This window comes from Protopterus annectens, chromosome 2.part2 (genome assembly GCF_019279795.1).
Source record: "Protopterus annectens isolate FY-2018-M chromosome 2.part2, PAN1.0, whole genome shotgun sequence".
NCBI lineage: Eukaryota > Metazoa > Chordata > Ceratodontiformes > Protopteridae > Protopterus > Protopterus annectens.
Genome location: NC_056730.1, coordinates 572623491 through 572636149, shown reverse-complemented (window position 1 = coordinate 572636149; position 12659 = coordinate 572623491).

Here is a 12659-nt window from a genome sequence, read left to right as displayed (position 1 = left end):
GAGGAACTTTTGCATATGTTCCATTTATTTCATCAGCCTGGTCAGATGCATACTGAAGAGGGAATTATATTCCACGATGTGTCTTATGAGGGCTGAATCCAGTGGCATGACAACTTCCCTAGACCTAGATGCTATGCCCTTATTGTGATGCACACCACTGCTACCAATATGTGATGACCTCATGTTGGGCTATTAGTCAAGGGGCCTGAATCCTCTCCGCTGACACTGGAGAGGGACATGCACTTGGAATACAAATGGATACACTCAATATTTCCAGATGCAGACCTCTCTGCAACAAGTACAATTTCCCTTAAGAGTACACAGGGAACACACTCAGCTTGGGGTCTGGATTTCTCTATATCTGTCTCCATCCAGGTCCCAAAAAGACTCCTCACTGATACAGCTGTAAGGTTAGGTCCTCAGCCAAGTTTCCAAACCAAGTCCTCCAGCACCCTCTCTGTAAACCCAGTGCTTTGTATCCCTGCCCCACTTAGCTGACACACATACTCTTTAACACACACACACACACACACACACACACACACACACACACACACACACACACACACACACACACACACACACCTGGGAAAGCCTGAATCCTCACCACTGACACTGGAGAGGGAACACACTCAGCCAGGGTTCTGGATTTCTCTATATCTGTCTCCCTCCAGGTCCCCAGTAAGACTTCCCACTGGAACAGCTGTAGGGTTAGGTCTTCAGCCAAATGTCCAAGCCAAGTCCTCCAGCACCCTCTCTGTAATCACAGTGCTTTGTGTCCCTGTCCCACTTAGCTGACACATATACTCTTTAAGATTTAATTTTCACAAACACACACACACACACACACACACACACACACACACACACACACACACACACACACACACACCTGGGAAAGGTTGGTACAGATTACCCATTCTACCAACTTTGCCCAGACTGTAAGGTAATTATCACTGCCACCAGTCTGTTACTATAAGGCTGTTAACAAAGGTTATCCAATTATGTGGTGCAATATCAATACTAAAACAAATGGTATTAGTTCACCAAGACAGCTAGGCCTTCTGGAGTGGCCCACACATTGTCACCAAATAAATATATGAAATCTCAAAGTCTAGATACTTTCTGCAAGGACCAGCCACAATAAAAGTTTTAATAATAAATAATAAAAGAATACAAAAATATTGAATATATATTTACAGTAAACCACAGAGTTCAAATCACAAAAAATGTTAAAATTAACATTGATGGGCAGACTCATACAAATAAAGAAAAACACTCTATAAACTAAGCTTCAGTATATTCCTGACTGAATCTAAAAAGAATTACTGTTCCATAGTTAAGCTACTTACTACCACAAGACAAGATGCGTGGATAAGGGCATTTCTAGTCAGGCTTCCCAAACAGTATACTCAATGTGCTGATATTTTCTTTGTAATATCTAAAATATAATTTCCAAGAGGATTGGCAGAATGGCCTCATCTGGTCACCTCACTCTAGGTTCTCACAGTATTCCCCTTTGAAGCTTAGGCAGGGTCAGCACAGACAGCCACAATACACATCTAAATGTTTATGGTAGTGCCTGGGGCCTCCCCTCTTTTTACTGAGCTAATGGACAAAGGCTTTGTCCTAGACCTACCATATCCAGTCCTAGTCATCACAGTGGGGTGCATTTTAATGATTTAACAGTTCATTTACGTTCCCCTTATTTTCCTTAAAATAAGTTAGCTGGTTAACCATTCACAGTCTCAGTGTCGTCTATTAAAACATATGCATTTAATTCAGTTACACTAATACATGTACATTTATTTTTATTTCAGTAGGGTGCACTGTTGATACATTTTAACACAAGCAAAGATCACAAATACATTCTTAGCACAAGCATCTTGTATAAATCAGTTTGCTATACAACTGACATACAGTTCTAATACATTTGTAACATAAGCATCTTGTATAAATCAGTTTGATATTCAAAGGACATATCATTCTTTACGAACCTTCAGCTGGATATGCTGGCCTTATATCATCACACCAATTATCAGTTGAGCAACATAGAATGGTTTCTTACTACCTTGGACACGTGTTGGTCAAAGACCAGGCTACTATCTACATGTGTTCCCAAATCCCTGACTACCAGGAGTATTCTTAGGGGTGTTTTATCAATGATGTAGTTTCTTAGGGTGACCATCTTCCTGAAGGGTACTATCATACATTTGTTGGCTCTGAGTTTTTAAGACGTGGCTTTGCCACCTTTCATTTGTTCTTGCTAGTCTTTCATGTAAGATGTTAGTGTCTTGGGGGGGTTCTTTTAGTGTTGTAAGATGTTAGTGTCTGGGGGGATTCTTTTACTGTTGTAAGATGTTAGTGTCTTGGGGGAGGTTCTTTTACTGTTGTAAGATGTTAGTGTCTTGGGAGGTTCTTTTACTGTTGTAAGATGTTAGTGTCTGGGGGGGTTCTTTTACTGTTGTAAGATGTTAGTGTCTGGGGGGGGGTTCTTTTACTGCTCCTAGTTTGCAGTCATCTGTGAACTTGTTCAGCCAGAGGCCTTTCTTATTGGCCTTAACTTCCAAGAAGTAGCTACTGAAAAGGAGTGGGCCTAGGACAAGGATTGAGATATTCCACTGGTGACTGGCCTCTTTGGGGGAGGGGTGGTCTCAACAGTTCTAACTTCCTGGGTCCTATCTGTTAGCCAGTTGGCTATCCAGCATGTTTTATAAGAGGTTTATGCCTAATTCCATTAGTTTGTTTATAATTCCCAAGTGAGGTATTGTATCAAATGCCTTAGCCAGGCTAAGATGGGCAGTATGCACTGTTTTAACCTTATCCATTGCTTTGGTGACCTTCTCAAAGTAGCCACTAGGTTTAGTAGGTATGACCTGCCGTGGACGAAACCAGACTGGGCTGGGTCCAATGTCTGAAGGTTTCCTATGTCATTCTTAATCATTTCCATGATAATTCATTTTGTGGATTTGCACATAAGATTAATCACATTAATGGGTCTGTAGGTCCCCGGATCCATTGATGGTTTGCCCTTATGTAGAGGGATGACATTGCAGTCCTCCATTCCTGTTGCACAAAGCCTGTTCTGAGACTGTATTCGAATATTGATGCCAGTGACTCTGATAAGTCATATTTCAAGCTATTCAGGAGGCACCCTGGGATTTTATCAGAGCACATAGAGGGTGTGGATTTGGCATTAGGGAGCACAGACAGGACCTGCTCCCTATTTATAGTTGGAGGGTCTATGTGTGAAGGTATTTCCTGGGGTTGGCAGGGGCTGAGTAGGGGTTAAAGTTGGAGGTGAATTTGTCAGCCAGCAGATTCATTGCATCACCTGGCTCAGTAAATTTGACTCCATTAACCACCAGTTTTGCACAATTTTGTATGCTGCTTTTGAGAATTCTGATCCAGCTGAGGAAGACCTTATGTTTGGGAAGCTATCTTGATCTTAAAATTGGCTTACTTAGACTTAATTAGCCCTCTTAGTTTTCTGTTAATGGGAGTTCTTGTTTGTTTGGGTGTTACACTTCTTAATTTTAGCTATGCCTATGCTTCTTTTGCTGTATAACCTGTTTAAGTTTGGATTCTGGCTTGTTTTTGGAGTTAGTTTTGGGTTTACTTCTGGTAGGTTCAGCACCTCTGTGCATCCATTGATATGGTTGTACAGAGTTTCTGTGAACAATGTTGCATAGGTTGCCGTGTAATTTGGTTTTGGAGGGGCATTAAATTTTGACAAGTTATCTCTGAATAAAAGCTAGTTTGCTTTGGAACAGTTCCTAGCTGTTTCAGGGTTTACTGGGGTTACAGAATTGCTTTTTATTTCGAAGGAGACAAGTTTGTGATCTGACCTTACCTGAGAGGAAAAGAGCTGCCAGGAACTGGATAGCTAATATATTGCTTGCTCAGCAGTAGAAACGATTTTAGAGACGATGTTGAAAATAGTTGTAAAATTGGAGTTGCACATTTTTCGAGTACCTTGAGGAGATTAAGACATTTGTCAAGTCCAGTAATGGAGTGGAAAGAAAGTTTTTTGTTAAAAAAAAAGTGCTCTCTGTCTGCACCATATCTGAAGTCAGAAGCATGTTTGGAACTTAGTCTTTACATGGTGAGATGTGATTAATATTAATTCTTATAGTTCATGTAACATGTTAGAATTAGTTACTTCAGTTTCATTTATATTTGTCTAAAATGGTTTAGTGTTTGCAGTGTTGGGATCATTTTCTCCCTCTGATTGCAGTCTGAACTGTACTTGATATGTTTTATAGTTATATTTCTTTAAGATGGTTTACTTTCTGAAATTTTGGCACCATTTCCAGCCTCAGAATTGTGCTTGTTACATTTTAATTGCTTTGGCTTGAGTATAGATTTCCAGTTTTATAGATGCACAACTTAGCTTATGCTGGTCTACACAGCTGGTGGTTTAAAATAACAAAACATGCAACAATACTTTGCAATTTTTTTAAAAAAAGGAACAATACTTTCTATATATAGAATGTGACTCTGGTTATTTAAGTCACAAGTTACAGTTTAATTACACACACAAATACTAACCCTTTCATCTGTTTGTATTTCCTGATTTTACACTTTTTGAGAGACAAAGGATGCACTACAAACAGCAACTCAGTCCTCTCTTAGCAAAGGTGAGTTAAAAGCTTTCAAAGTGTGGTTTCTAATTAAAGAAGTACAGACATACATCATAATGAAATGTGAAAATGTGGTTCAGTTTTATTTATTTATTTACCCAGGTTAGACCCACTAGACTAGTAGTCTACTTTTAAGGGAGACCAAGGTGGTATTTATACTACTAGGGCAAATTTGGCAGGGCATTGGGTAATTTCCCCATCTCTTTCCAGTAGGTGCCATAGGATCTTTTACATTCATGTGAGATACCACCAACTTGGGCAGATGTGGTCACGGCTTAACTTCTCATCTGAAGGATCCAAGAATATTTTCAATTATTCAGGTTTCCGTGCATTAAATATATGCAACCATGGCATTTGATTGAATCCCAAATGATTGAATCCAAATATTGTTGAATGCTTTCATGGTTGAAAGTTCATTTAGTCAAATGTGGGTTAGTTATACATTGTGCTGTATAATGTTTAACTTAATTTGGAATTTTACTAAATAGGGATAAGTAAAATAAGTTTCAACAGTTTGGGTTAAATTATTTAAGATACAAATGGGCATTGAGCAAATGGTAATTATCGTGTGTGTGTGTGTGTGTGTGTGTGTGTGTGTGTGTGTGTGTGTGTGTGTGTGTGTGTGTGTGTGTGTGTGTGTGTGTGTGTGTGTGGCCTTTACACAATATCATAAGGAGGAATAATGAAAGAACAATCATTTTAGAAATAATCTAAAATGATCTAAAACAAAAAAATATATAAATATTTTTTGCACCTGTCACATGAGGACTGCACCCTCCACACCCCCTGCTAATTATGTATGGTAACTCTGAGATCAATCAACAATAGCAGGGTAAAGGCAAATTCTCTGACTCCACTGCACCACAGTCTCATACAAAGATAGTCAGCTAAAACAGCATTAAAATGAACATTTGCTCATATTTATAGCCACAAAAAGCATTTGTTCATATGAGTGTTCGCTGTTTTGTAATGAAACTGTAAATAAAACAAAAAAAGACATCCAGCACTGTGGGCTTCCTTTCATAGCAGGGCTGTATTTTCCAGTGCCCATTGCTCAGTACAGCAGATCTGGGTTTTGTCAAACAGTGCATTTTTGGTAGTTAGTGTCGCAGGACTAATTCTTGGGTCTTCCTGCCATGCAGAAGCTTCCAACCAGTTCAATTTCAAGAGTCTTTACATCATTCCCAGTCGATGGACATCCAAAGACCATTAGGATATCAAGGTTTAAGATGGGTGTGTGATGCCATCTTCAGCTCTTTCTAGCCATATAGTCCAATTTGCTTCATGTGTATTTCGTATGTTCATACTCGGTCGGTTGGCTTGTTCTTCCAGAAAACCTTCTTCTTCCAGCCAGATAAATCCTTCATTGGGGAAATTTCTGTAGTAATTTAATGTTCAGAAAAGTCAACAATTGCTTGTAGTGTGGAAAGCATATCCCACATAAAGATTTTCACTTGTTTTGTCTGTCCTGCTTGGGGCCACAGCATGATGTCTCTAACTGTCCTGACTGTGCAAAATTCTGAGTAAAACCCTAAGACATGTGGCTGAGGTTCTAGTCACCCATATGGATTCCTCCTCTTCACCTTCCCCAGTGCTGTAGCAATGCACTGTTACCACAGGGCCTCCGCAAACTCTGACATAAGCAACTGTGATTAAAAAAAAAATGGAAAAACAAAAAGGCCAAGGACCATAACCTTACCAAGAAAGCTCCACCTCTAGGTCATAAGTCAGCCAATGACCCAAGTAAGGTGCCGTTGCAGCCCTCTGGTCTGGCGATTCCTTGGCTTGAACCCTCTGGCACAACCTTTCAGAAAGATGCCATAGTCTGTGGCCTATCTGCAAATACTACAACAGGTCTGAGGTCACTCAGCAGGCCTCAGCTTCAATGTCTGCACCTTGGGTCTCGAGGGAGAAGCCCTCTCTTCCTCAGCTACTGAAACTACTACCAAAGTCATGGGCAGATAGCCGCAGCATCACCACTTTTAAATGGACACCCAAACAAAAGTGAACCACTTCCTTTTAGCTGTCCGGGTCAACTTCTTCTCAGACCGAAGCCCAAGACCTCCTGAAAATATCACAGGAGTTTATGGCCTTTATGAAATCCAGGGAGCCCTCTCATGCTTCACTTCTGATGCTTCCACATCCAGAAGGAACAGGGAAGTAGCTTTGCAGGAAGATGGAGATTCCTCTAGTTCTGAGGATGAGGAGGAATAATCTTACTCTGGGCACTTGCCACCAGAAATTCTCTCAGACTTAGATGACACCCTCTCTTCTTCCTTCCATAGAACACCTTTCCTTTGCGGATACCATGCATAGAATGAAGAAGGCTTTTAGTTGGGAAGGTAAACAGTTCTCACAGACTCAGACTGATTACAGGGAAATGCTAATTTTGTCTTCACCCAGGCCACTGGTTATTCCTCCTGTACACGTAGTACTGGACGATGTCTTTGAAGACATTGTTTTACACCATGATTCTCTACCCCTTGCTGCTAGGAAAAAAATATAGGTTTTACAGAGTGCTTGAACATGACAAGTACCTTTACAAAAATCCAAAAGCTGACCCTTTGTTCGTCTATACTGAATCCATGAAAGGTGTACCTATTGGCTTAACCAGACACCCCTTGCCTAATGACATGGATTTATGTGTCTGTGTCACAGTATAATAAGGTTGGTGTGTCACAGTATAGTTAGGCTGGTGTGTCATAGTATAGTAAGGCCGGTGTGTCACAGTATGGTAAAGCCGGTATGTTACAGTATAGTTAGGCTGTGTGTCACAGTATAGTAAGGCTGGTGTGTCACACTATATTAAGGCTGGTGTGTCACAGTATAGTAAGGCTGGTGTATCACACTATAATTAGGCAGGTATGTCACAGTATAGTAAGCCTGGTGTGTCACACTATAGTAAGGCTGGTGTATCACAGTATAGTAAGGTTAATGTGTCACAGTAAAGTCAGGCCGATGTGTCACAGTAAAGCCAGGCTGGTGTGTCGCAGTATAGTAAGGCTGGTGTGTCACAGTATATTAAGGCTGGTGTGTCACAGTATAGTTAGGCTGGTGTGTCACAGTATAGTTAGGCTGGTGTGTCACAGTATAGTAAGGCTGGTGTGTCACAGTATAGTTAGGCTGGTGTGTCACAGTATAGTTAGACTGGTGTGTTGCAGTATAGTAAGCCCGGTGTGTTACAGTATAGTAAGGCTGGTCTGTCACACTATAGTAAGGCTGGTGTGTCACAGTATAGTAAGGCTGGTGTGTCACAGTATAGTTAGGCTGGTGTGTCACAGTATAGTTAGGCCGGTGTGTCACAATATGGTAAGGCTGGTGTGTCACACTATAGCAATGCTAGTGTGTCAGGGTATAGTAAGGCTGGTGTGTCACAGTATAGTTAGGATGGTGTGTCACAGTATAGTAAGGCCGGTGTCACAGTATAGTAAGGCCATTGTGTCACGGTATAGTTAGTCTGGTGTGTCACAGTATAGTTAGGCCAGTGTGTCACAGTATAGCTAGGCTGGAATGTCACAGTATAGTAAGGCCAGTGTGTCATTGTATAGTAAGGCTGGTGTGTCACAGTATAGTTAGGTTGGTGTGTCACAGTATAGTAAGGCTGGTGTGTCACAGTATAGTAAGGCTGGTGTGTCACAGTATAGTAAGGCTGGTGTGTCACAGTATAGTAAGGCTGGTGTGTCACAGTATAGTAAGGCTGGTGTGTCACAGTATAGTTAGGCTGGTGTGTCACAGTATAGTTAGGCTGGTGTGTCACAGTATAGTTAGGCTGGTGTGTCACAGTATAGTAAGGCTGGTGTGTCACAGTATAGTAAGGCTGGTGTGTCACAGTATAGTTAGGCTGGTGTGTCACAGTATAGTTAGGCTGGTGTGTCACAGTATAGTAAGGCTGGTGTGTCACAGTATAGTAAGGCTGGTGTGTCACAGTATAGTTAGGCTGGTGTGTCACAGTATAGTTAGGCTGGTGTGTCACAGTATAGTAAGGCTGGTGTGTCACAGTATAGTAAGGCTGGTGTGTCACAGTATAGTAAGGCTGGTGTGTCACAGTATAGTTAGGCTGGTGTGTCACAGTATAGTAAGGCTGGTGTGTCACAGTATAGTAAGGCCAGTGTGTCACAGTATAGTTAGGCTGGTGTGTCACAGTATAGTTAGGCTGGTGTGTCACAGTATAGTTAGGCTGGTGTGTCACAGTATAGTAAGGCTGGTGTGTCACAGTATAGTAAGGCTGGTGTGTCACAGTATAGTAAGGCTGGTGTGTCACAGTATAGTAAGGCTGGTGTGTCACAGTATAGTTAGGCTGGTGTGTCACAGTATAGTTAGGCTGGTGTGTCACAGTATAGTAAGGCTGGTGTGTCACAGTATAGTAAGGCTGGTGTGTCACAGTATAGTAAGGCTGGTGTGTCACAGTATAGTAAGGCTGGTGTGTCACAGCATAGTTAGGCTGGTGTGTCACAGTATAGTAAGGCTGGTGTCACAGTATAGTAAGGCTGGTGTGTCACAGTATAGTTAGGCTGGTGTGTCACAGTATAGTTAGGCTGGTGTGTCACAGTATAGTAAGGCTGGTGTGTCACAGTATAGTAAGGCTGGTGTGTCACAGTATAGTAAGGCTGGTGTGTCACAGTATAGTTAGGCTGGTGTGTCATGGTATAGTAAGGCTGGTGTGTCACAGTATAGTTAGGCTGGTGTGTCACAGTATAGTAAGGCCAGTGTCACAGTATAGTAAGGCTGGTGTGTCACAGTATAGTTAGGCTGGTGTGTCACAGTATAGTTAGGCTGGTGTGTCACAGTATAGTTAGGCTGGTGTGTCACAGTATAGTAAGGCTGGTGTGTCACAGTATAGTAAGGCTGGTGTGTCACAGTATAGTTAGGCTGGTGTGTCACAGTATAGTAAGGCTGGTGTGTCACAGTATAGTAAGGCTGGTGTGTCACAGTATAGTAAGGCTGGTGTGTCACAGTATAGTAAGGCTGGTGTGTCACAGTATAGTAAGGCTGGTGTGTCACAGTATAGTTAGGCTGGTGTGTCACAGTATAGTTAGGCTGGTGTGTCACAGTATAGTTAGGCTGGTGTGTCACAGTATAGTAAGGCTGGTGTGTCACAGTATAGTAAGGCTGGTGTGTCACAGTATAGTTAGGCTGGTGTGTCACAGTATAGTTAGGCTGGTGTGTCACAGTATAGTAAGGCTGGTGTGTCACAGTATAGTAAGGCTGGTGTGTCACAGTATAGTTAGGCTGGTGTGTCACAGTATAGTTAGGCTGGTGTGTCACAGTATAGTAAGGCTGGTGTGTCACAGTATAGTAAGGCTGGTGTGTCACAGTATAGTAAGGCTGGTGTGTCACAGTATAGTTAGGCTGGTGTGTCACAGTATAGTAAGGCTGGTGTGTCACAGTATAGTAAGGCTGGTGTGTCACAGTATAGTTAGGCTGGTGTGTCACAGTATAGTTAGGCTGGTGTGTCACAGTATAGTTAGGCTGGTGTGTCACAGTATAGTAAGGCTGGTGTGTCACAGTATAGTAAGGCTGGTGTGTCACAGTATAGTAAGGCTGGTGTGTCACAGTATAGTAAGGCTGGTGTGTCACAGTATAGTTAGGCTGGTGTGTCACAGTATAGTTAGGCTGGTGTGTCACAGTATAGTAAGGCTGGTGTGTCACAGTATAGTAAGGCTGGTGTGTCACAGTATAGTAAGGCTGGTGTGTCACAGTATAGTAAGGCTGGTGTGTCACAGTATAGTTAGGCTGGTGTGTCACAGTATAGTAAGGCTGGTGTGTCACAGTATAGTAAGGCCAGTGTGTCACAGTATAGTTAGGCTGGTGTGTCACAGTATAGTTAGGCTGGTGTGTCACAGTATAGTTAGGCTGGTGTGTCACAGTATAGTAAGGCTGGTGTGTCACAGTATAGTAAGGCTGGTGTGTCACAGTATAGTTAGGCTGGTGTGTCATGGTATAGTAAGGCTGGTGTGTCACAGTATAGTAAGGCTGGTGTGTCACAGTATAGTAAGGCTGGTGTGTCACAGTATAGTTAGGCTGGTGTGTCACAGTATAGTTAGGCTGGTGTGTCACAGTATAGTAAGGCTGGTGTGTCACAGTATAGTAAGGCTGGTGTGTCACAGTATAGTAAGGCTGGTGTGTCACAGTATAGTTAGGCTGGTGTGTCACAGTATAGTAAGGCTGGTGTCACAGTATAGTAAGGCTGGTGTGTCACAGTATAGTTAGGCTGGTGTGTCACAGTATAGTTAGGCTGGTGTGTCACAGTATAGTTAGGCTGGTGTGTCACAGTATAGTAAGGCTGGTGTGTCACAGTATAGTAAGGCTGGTGTGTCACAGTATAGTAAGGCTGGTGTGTCACAGTATAGTTAGGCTGGTGTGTCACAGTATAGTTAGGCTGGTGTGTCACAGTATAGTAAGGCTGGTGTGTCACAGTATAGTAAGGCTGGTGTGTCACAGTATAGTAAGGCTGGTGTGTCACAGTATAGTTAGGCTGGTGTGTCACAGTATAGTAAGGCTGGTGTGTCACAGTATAGTAAGGCCAGTGTGTCACAGTATAGTTAGGCTGGTGTGTCACAGTATAGTTAGGCTGGTGTGTCACAGTATAGTTAGGCTGGTGTGTCACAGTATAGTAAGGCTGGTGTGTCACAGTATAGTAAGGCTGGTGTGTCACAGTATAGTTAGGCTGGTGTGTCACAGTATAGTAAGGCTGGTGTGTCACAGTATAGTAAGGCTGGTGTGTCACAGTATAGTAAGGCTGGTGTGTCACAGTATAGTTAGGCTGGTGTGTCACAGTATAGTTAGGCTGGTGTGTCACAGTATAGTAAGGCTGGTGTGTCACAGTATAGTAAGGCTGGTGTGTCACAGTATAGTAAGGCTGGTGTGTCACAGTATAGTAAGGCTGGTGTGTCACAGTATAGTTAGGCTGGTGTGTCACAGTATAGTAAGGCTGGTGTGTCACAGTATAGTAAGGCCAGTGTGTCACAGTATAGTTAGGCTGGTGTGTCACAGTATAGTAAGGCCAGTGTGTCACAGTATAGTTAGGCTGGTGTGTCACAGTATAGTAAGGCTGGTGTGTCACAGTATAGTAAGGCTGGTGTGTCACAGTATAGTTAGGCTGGTGTGTCATGGTATAGTAAGGCTGGTGTGTCACACTATAGTAAGGCTGGTGTGTCACAGTATAGTAAGGCTGGTGTGTCACAGTATAGTAAGGCTGGTGTGTCACAGTATAGTTAGGCTGGTGTGTCACAGTATAGTTAGGCTGGTGTGTCACAGTATAGTAAGGCTGGTGTGTCACAGTATAGTAAGGCCAGTGTGTCACAGTATAGTTAGGCTGGTGTGTCACAGTATAGTAAGGCTGGTGTGTCACAGTATATTTAGGCTGGTATATCACAGTATAGTAAGGCCGGTGTGTCACGATATAGTAAGGCTGGTGTGTCACAGTATAGTTAGGCTGGTGTGTCACAGTATAGTAAGGCTGGTGTGTCACAGTATAGTTAGGCTGGTGTGTCACAGTATAGTAAAGCTGGTGTGTCACAGTATAGTAAGGCTAGTGTGTCACAGTATAGTTAGGCTGGTGTGTCACAGTATAGTAAGGCTGGTGTGTCACAGTATAGTTAAGCTGGTGTGTCACAGTATAGTAAGGCTGGTGTGTCACAGTATAGTTAGGCTGGTGTGTCACACTATAGTAAGGCTGGTGTGTCACAGTATAGTAAGGCTGGTGTGTCACGGTAGGCAAGTGTGTCACAGTATAGTAAGGCTGGTGTGTCACAGTATAGTAAGGCTGGTGTGTCACAGTATAGTTAGGCTGGTGTGTCACAGTATAGTAAGGCTGGTGTGTCACAGTATAGTTAGGCTGGTGTGTCACAGTATAGTTAGGCTGGTGTGTCACAGTATAGTAAGGCTGGTGTGTCACAGTATAGTTAGGCTGATGTGTCACACTATATTTAGGCTGGTGTGTCACACTATAGTAAGGCTGGTGTGTCACAGTATAGTAAGGCTGGTGTGTCACAGTATAGTAAGGCTGGTGTGTCA